Source organism: Temnothorax nylanderi, unplaced genomic scaffold, assembly GCF_030848795.1.
Source record: "Temnothorax nylanderi isolate EJ_2023f unplaced genomic scaffold, tnyl_v1.0 TNYL_tig0517_pilon, whole genome shotgun sequence".
Taxonomy (NCBI): domain Eukaryota; kingdom Metazoa; phylum Arthropoda; class Insecta; order Hymenoptera; family Formicidae; genus Temnothorax; species Temnothorax nylanderi.
In genome coordinates this window covers 107,441-116,251 of record NW_027249579.1, presented here as the reverse complement: position 1 = coordinate 116,251, position 8,811 = coordinate 107,441, and the positions used below count along the sequence as shown (strand labels likewise).

The following is an 8,811-nucleotide window of genomic DNA, read 5'->3' as shown; positions in this document are numbered from 1 at the left end:
TATTATTACGTCTAAGTATCTGTGTAAAATTTCAGCACAATTCTCTTACTGGTTTAAAAGTTATTGTAATTAAGGATGTATTGGAGGTATTTCAAATATATTCAGAAAGTGCTGTAAATTGTTTCTAAATTAAATAAAAAATACTCTGTAAAATTTTGAAATTATTTAAGAGTTATTTAAGTTTAAAGTTGATAAAATTAACATTATCCCTTATAGAGAATCGACACTTTGCTGTAAATATAAATAAAATATAAATAAACCATTAAGATATTTCTTAAACTTTTTTTATATGTAAAACATACATCATTGATATTGTATTTTAAGTTTCAAAATTTTTTGCCACAAAAAAATTTTTTTAATTGTTTAAACAATACTAATTATTTAAAAAACAAAAAATCATACTTAAACTGTTAACGGTAATCCCTTCTAACATATAAAAAATTTTGAGTTGTTTGACATACATGCAAAGTCTTCAATCAAGAAAATCCAAAAGAAATCGTTCTCTCTGTGTATAGATATAGGTAAAACATCCTTAACGATCGTCTTTGCCAAACGCCGTCGCTTACAGTAGAGCAATAAAAACTGCGAGGAAAGTTGAGAAAATAACCGTTCGTAACTTCTTCCAGTATTGCGCTTCCAATAAATTACGCTGCGGAATTTTCGCGCCTCGAAATATTGTGCATTGTAATTGTATCCAATTGCAGGATAACGCATTTTTCGACATTCGCGGCACAGTTACAGGATTCTTAATTATCTTTAACAACTCGATAACGGCCGTTATTACTTTTTATTATTCGCGTCGTTACGACGACTGTTACCGACGATATTAAGAAACTCGATTACGATATATATTATCGGGAAGCGATATTCGCGCAGCGGCGAGAAGCGACATTGCGCAAGACTCACGTGTCGGATTTACGCAACGAAATATCTCTATTATAGCATCGCACCACAGAAAAATAACGTAACGTATCATAAGCGCCCCATAAATTACCCGTAAACGCATAATATCGTATTATTTGCGGAACGAGTCGCCGCCGAGCCGTGCAGCGCCGCAACGTTAAAGAGACGAAAAGGAGGAAGTGCGCTTTTCAGGTCAGGGGAACGTACCTTCGTTAACCGCGTCCTCCCTCCGCCCCGTGGGCAGCAGAATCCACGGTTCTCCATCCTTCGCGAGGATCTCCCCTTCTTCCCCCTTCTCCCTCACCTACACTTCTTTGATTTAGACCGCGCCGGCGGCAAACTGCACGGAAAAAGGTTTTCACCGTATGAGATCATGCAAGGCGGACCATGAAACGCGCTGCGCCCTGCCACTACGCTGGGCCGTGTCCCCCACTCTCTTCCGTCGTGCGCCCATGTCAAAACACGCTGCCGCGCAGCAACGTCTTTCCTCGTACTAAGCACGGGATTTTTCCGTGCATCGCACCGGCTTTCGCGTTGCGAACGTAGCACGTCGTATCTTCGTGCTACCTGAAACCTTTTTCCGTGTGGTTTTTGCGGCGCGGCCCAGCCGAGATGCACACGCGTGTGTTCTCGCGGATGTCGGTTAACATGAGTTTCCTGGGAGAGCCGGCGCGTATGCACGCTCGTCCTTGAAGCCGTTACACTCCCTTGCATTGCGGTTCTTGTAGATCGGACCTCGAGAGTTCACCTCACCAGCACACCCGCCGACACGCCTCTACATCAACATCTCGTCTCTCACCGCGTACACATCTACGAATATATTGCGCTCTTCAAAATATCTTTTGAGATGATTTGAAACACGAGAGGGTAAAAGAAATATACGACTTCCAAATGAAACAAAATCTTGAGAGCTGAAATGTAATTTCAAGTACCTTTACTTGCGAATAGGTAGCGAGTAACACACGGGTCGCGGTACGCGTTTCGGTCTAGACTGCCTGCTTATCGGACGGCGGTCCTTCTATCGCGTATCTTTCCGGGGTCGGGTTGCACGGTCAGTGGCCGCGCAACCTCAGGTGATGTTCCGGAATGCCATCTAAAGGAATCGTATTTCGATTGCCGAATCTTGCCTTCGGTGTTGCTAACCGCTCGCTGTTTCTAACCGATCGTCGTTACTAACCGCTATTACTTCCGGCTCACAACACTATTTCCAAATTCCTTGATACCTAAGCCGATACGTTTTTAATGAAATATTACTTTTTTAATGACTACGCCCAATCGCGAGCAATTCCTTCAGTGAAAGCAATAGAAGGGCGGAATTTACTGTTTCCAGTTTCTTTGTGACCCGTTTTTTAAATTTGTAATTGTAATCAAGTACAGAAAAAAAATTTTACTTCGCGTTATATGAATATCTCAATTATATCTCGCGAAAAATTGAAATTTATAATGCGGACAAAATTAAAAAATTAATAACGGAAAATTTCTCGATAAAAACCGACCGCGAAAACCGACCGCGAAAATACAAAGATGCGTGATTGTGCATGTTGTTCATGCGACACGCATCTTGAAAATGTATCAAGTAAGATGTATAAAGTAAATGACGTGAGATCCAAAAATAAACGAAAATTCTCGCACAATTGATATTCTAATTAAATATTATAATTAATCACTAATCGCGTTATTATAATTAAATAATATAACATAATTGCAAATATTTACAAACTTATATATATCGATATAAATATATATCTCGTTATATTTTTAATTTTTTATCAAAATTATTTTTTATACAATATATTCATATATATAACTGTAAAATTGAATATATAATTGTACTATACATATATGATCAATTCTAAAATAATTTTAAAAGTTTCAGCGTTTCTCGACAAAATATTTAGAATCTCACGTCATATATTACTTGACTGGCATAAAGCCAATTTCTCCTAAAAACCTAGTAAATCTCTGGATAAAATCACTTCGTATAGACCGATAAAAATATTTGACTCACCAACTCGATGCGCAACGGACGGAGTTATACAGCCACGTAGCTACAATGATACTGTAACATACAAACATAAGATTCAAATTTAAAAAGTGCTCAAAATAATCAACATTTCAAAAGATAATTTTTACGCGTCTCTAATTCGTCTTTTAATGAGATATTTAGCAATAATTTAGTTATTTACCGAAAAAGATCTTTACAAGAATAAAATTTTGAATAATTTCTCGTTTTGTAATTATTTCTAATTTATCGAGATAACAATTTGAATAAATAAAAAAAAACTATTAATTTTTATCAGATAAGAGATGATACTCACCCCAAGGTTGTTCCGCCGATGCCCAATGCCTCTCTCAGACCTCCTCCTCCTCTCAGGACGTCAAGCCTCCTCTTCTCACCGCACAGGACACTCGCGAGAAACACTCGCGGATAATAAATTACAATCGCGCGCGGACTAATTTCAGTAAAAGTAAAAGTCTTTCTCGCGCGATATTTTACGGCACTCCCGTATAAATAAGTCCTTTAGTCCGATTACTTGAACGGCACTCCCGAAGCAAACGCGACGAACCGGCTACGGTTCGTTTATTCAATTTCGGCGGACGAGGGTACGTTAGCTTCCCCGTTTTTGGATTTTTATCCAAGCAGAACAAGAGTTTTGCTTGGGTAAAATCCTCGTACTGGGTACTGGGCCTTCCCACCTCGCCAAGGTCGTACCCATGGGAAGGAAGTATTTTACTCTGTAATATAAAAGCAGTAGGTAACATAAATTTTTCGTGCAAATTTGAAGGAGTCGCGACGCCGATTGCTCCGATTTGTTCCGCGTTCATCATCGCGTTGCCGACGTTACGTTAATGGGCGACAAAATGTCCCGAGATATCGGCAACTTGGCGCGTCGAACTACGCAAGTCGAACGTACGGTTAATAAAGACACGCACTTCGTGAATCAAAGATACCGTAACTGCCGGCCGCTAACTTAGGTACGCGACGCGCGAGATATACGAGAATCGAGATTATGAAGCATTCACGAACGGGCGATGTATCACGTATTCCGTTACTCGAATCACTCGATACGACGATATCACGCGAGTCCAGACATGGCGGGACGAACGACTATCACCCGCGAATATCACAGCGAAACTGCAAATCGTTTACAATTGCTGTATATACCTTCGCCTCGACGTCTCCGTCTCCGTTTCGACGTCTGGAGCGAGCGATTCGCGCGACACGTTTATTTCGAAAAACACTTGATACGTACACTCGTAAATTGTTGAACACACTCGCGTAGCGATTATTCCCGCGACCCGCGAAACGAGAAAGCAGGAATAGGTACCAAGCACTGAAACGAGCTCGTTCAGAAAACAGCACGAAGCACGAAGCACAGTGACGGGCGCGCGCGGAGCACAAGCACTTCCTACCTGTAAGAAATTCCTCGGGAGAATGATAACTGAGTGACTTACGCAGATAACACTACTCCGAGCGTTGACGGGAGCAAGTGGCGAGTTCGCTCATCGTCAGAAACACGCCGATGTCGCGAATCACTTCCCCCTGCGGCCGCGAACAGGCTGAGACTGGTTTCGGGAGAGTCTCCTTCCGAAGAGCGCGACGACAAAACTGCTGACTCTAGAGATTATCGTGTGTAACTTGAACCGTCTCTCGGCGACGGCCGCGATTGTCTTCGCCGAACGCTTTAAGAAATATTTATGAATTCGCCGAAAGAAATATTTATAAATGTCAATTTTATAGTAAATCTAATATAAGGCTATTTACTATCATATTTATATTGTGTTTACTTATCCAGAATTATTAAAAATGATTTATTTTGACAATAATATTTCTTTATTACAAATCGATAGTAGGATGGCTATGAAAATCAGACGCAGTTATCGGTGCGTAGATGATCAGAATCACTGATTTATTCCAAATATATTACATTCGAATATTACGTTTCGGCTCACAAATTCGAGCCATCTTCAGCGAAATTAAATAACGAATAAAATTAAAATATTAGAAAGTTCTCCGTTCCAACATGGTAAGTTTCCAGTTTGGAGATTTCAAGAAACGAAATTGAAAAAGACTACAAGATCCATATCTGTAAAAATAGTTTCCTTGTTACAAGTATTTATTTAAAAATCTATGGTAACTCACCAAGTAGTCTGGAGAACGAATGCATCGGAACAAGCCGAGCAAAGCGGATATATAAATGTGGTATGCACATCACAAAACAGTATAATCTGTACTCAGGGATCCTAAGATCCCGACGGCACGACGCACAAAACGGTATTGACAGGAAAAATGTCTTAAGTCAAAATTATAAACGTGTAGGTCAAGCAAGTAAGAAATAAAACTAATAAGTATTCTATGTACAAACAATGAGAATTATAAACGTGTAGGTCAAACAAATAAAAAAACTAAATATTCTATGTATAAGCAATAACAGGTGATACGACGAAAGGCAAAATGTTTATGGCCATGGTTTACAATTTATTTAGAATAGACACGTATGCATGGTGCATAAACTCTGTATCCGTTTGCAAGTTGAGACTATTCTTTTGTAGCTTAATATGTGACATCTCTGAAACTAGTCGTTTTGTTAAAAATTGTTCCCTATCTAGGATTTTAACATTCTCCCAATCAAATTCGTGATCGAAATTAATTCTATGTTCGGTAATGACAGACTGGGTTGTTGTATTTCTATGAATATGGTTACGATGTTCCGAAATTCTCGTTTTTAATTCCCTCATCGTCTGATCAACATATGACGCGTCGCAATTTTTACATAAAATTTTATACACCACATTTTTATTTGATTGGATAGGGAGAATATCCTTCTGCACTTTAATAAACTTCTTAAGTTTATTCATACTGTAGAACGACAAGTTAACATTAGCATCTGTACACTGAGAAAAAAATATTTTAATCCAAAAAATATTTATTAGGTGGCTCCTAATAGCATTATTTACTTACTTTTTACACATATTTATTTAGAATTAGATATTTTTATTTAATTGAAATAAAAATATCTAATTCTAAATAAATATGTGTAAAAAGTAAGTAAATAATGCTATTAGGAGCCACCTAATAAATATTTTTTTGGATTTTTTCTCAGTGTAACAACTCTTTTAAATTTTCCGGATATATTAGAAACATATGGTACTGTAAACCATCTGCGTTGTCTCTCTTCGCTCGTAGATAGAGGTTCATTTTGTTTACGAGTGCATTTGTTTAACAGAGATTTAATTCTAGTATTAATTGTGTTAAAAATGAATGTCAACGGGTAGTCGTTCTCTAAGAGAGTGTCTATTACAAATTTAAGATTTTTAAAATGATATTTCGGATGTGAAAGTAAAAATGCCCTATCGACCATGCCCATAACTGTGCCTTTTTTTGGGAAATAAGGTGCTGCGATAAGAAATTAAGATAACGGCCTGAGAACGTCGGTTTGTGAAACCAATCGAATTCAAGAGCATTATTGTTTTTGATCATTGTTACATCTAAAAAGTTTAATTTGTCACCTCCCATTTCAAGAGTAAACTGTAACCTAGGGTGATAAGAATTGAATACCTGTAGTATTGTGTCAATCGAATTAGGAGGTACAGCCATAGCAATGTCATCTACGTATCTGAAGTAAAACGGTAGAACAAATGTAAGTAATCGCAACACCCTAATTTCCAAATCCTGCATTACCATATCGGCACCAAATTAGGGTGTTGCGATTACTTACATTTGTTCTACCGTTTTTACTTCAGATACGTAGATGACATTGCTATGGCTGTACCTCCTAATTCGATTGACACAATACTACAGGTATTCAATTCTTATCACCCTAGGTTACAGTTTACTCTTGAAATGCGAGGTGACAAATTTAACTTTTTAGATGTAACGATGATCAAAAACAATAATGATCTTGAATTCGATTGGTTTCACAAACCGACGTTCTCAGGCCGTTATCTTAATTTCTTATCGCAGCACCCTATTTCCCAAAAAAGAGGCACAGTTATGGGCATGGTCGATAGGGCATTTTTACTTTCACATTCAAAATAGCATTCCTTAAAAAACATAAAGGCCGTAGCCGGATAAGAAGGGTCAATGTGCCCCCACACGGATCATGCTCATTTTTTTTGCTTTGATTGCTATCAGTGTCACTTACAATTTAGTCAAATATTAGCCCTTAATATTGAACCGTTTTGCTGTAAAAAATAAAAGTAAAAATTTCGAAAATAATTCATATCTTTTGATCGGCTTAACCGATTTTGATAAAATTTTAATATGTTGTAGATATCATTGAGACACATTTGTGGAAAATTCGGGAAAGGTTTTTGATGACAGAAACATTGATAAAAAAAATAAATAAATGTTCTTGATTTTTTTTAGTCCGATATCTTTCTTGTACAATTACGAAAAAATTTTTCTAGAATCTTGGAGTAGTTTCCTATCGGACATAATTTTTTGGAAGCGATAAAATGGGTAGGCGGTACTTTTAAAAAATAAAATATTCTTATTTATTTTTTTTAAATATGATATGCTTTTGGTACGATCGCCATATATTTTATGTAGAATTTTGGAATAGTATTCTACAACAAGTAATTTTTTCGAACCAATAAAATAGGCGGAAGTTAAAAAAAATAAAATATTGTTTTTTATTTTCTAAATTATGATATGCTCTTCGTACCATTGCCATATTTTTTTTGTAAACTTTTGAGACGGTATTTTATAACAAGTAATTTTTTCGAACTAATAAAATGGGTAGAAGGTACTTTAAAAAACAAAATATTTTTTTTCAAAATTATCATAGTTTTTTCGTACCATAGCCATATTTTTGTTTAGAATCTTGGAATGGAATCCTACAACAAGTAATTTTCCGGAATCGATTAAATAAATAGATGCAGGTACTAAAAAAATAATAAAATAAAGTAAATTGAAATAATTATGAAAGGATAAACTATAATCGTATTAAATCAAATGTTTATTTTAATGAAGTACACATACACATACACGTACACATACACTAAAAATAATGACGTACACATACACATTCGTTCACATAATCACTCTCATACTATTATTTACACTATTTATAGTCATATGGATGGACTAATCTTCATCACTATCTTCATTGATAGTAAGCGTGATGCCGTCTGTTTTAAATATATTTAAATATTTTTTTATATTTAAATATATTTAAAACAGACGGCATCACGCCTATTATCAATGAAGATAATGCTGAAGATTAGTCCATCCATATAAATATAACTATAAATAGTGTAAATAATAGTATGAGAGTGATTATGTGAACGAATGTGTATGTGTACTTCATTAATAAACATTTGATTTAATACGATTATAGTTTATCCTTTCATAATTATTTCATTTTACTTTATTTTATTATTTTTTTAGTACCTGCATCTATTTATTTAATTGATTCCGGAAAATTACTTGTTGTAGGATTCCATTCCAAATTCTAAACAAAAATATGGCGATGGTACCAAAAAACTATAATAATTTTGAAAAAAAATATTTTGTTTTTTAAAGTACCTTCTACCTATTTTATTGGTTCGAAAAAATTACTTGTTATAGAATACCGTCTCAAAAGTTAACAAAAAAATATGGCAATGGTACGAAGAGCATATCATAATTTAGAAAAATAAAAAACAACATTTTTTTTTTTAACTTCCGCCTACCTATTTTATTGGTTCGAAAAAATTACTTGTTGTAGAATACTATCCCAAAATTCTACATAAAATATATGGCGATCGTACCAAAAGCATATCATATTTAAAAAAAATAAATAAAAATATTTTATTTTTTAAAAGTACCGCCTACCCATTTTATCGCTTCCAAAAAATTATGTCCGATAGGAAACTACTCCAAGATTCTAGAAAAATTTTTTCGTAATTGTACAAGAAAGATAT

The 8,811-nt window shown here is 35.6% G+C and overlaps 1 long non-coding RNA gene across 1 annotated transcript; it reads right to left on the bottom strand.

The window, feature by feature from the left end:
• Positions 1–536: 536 nt before the first annotated feature.
• LOC139783571 (uncharacterized) lies at positions 537–3,609 on the bottom strand. Its single transcript, XR_011721319.1, has 3 exons — positions 3,222–3,609; positions 2,912–2,962; positions 537–1,713 (listed from the first exon to the last, which is right to left on the bottom strand). It is a non-coding gene; the product is annotated as an uncharacterized lncRNA (long non-coding RNA).
• Between the last annotated feature and the right edge of the window lie 5,202 nt (positions 3,610–8,811).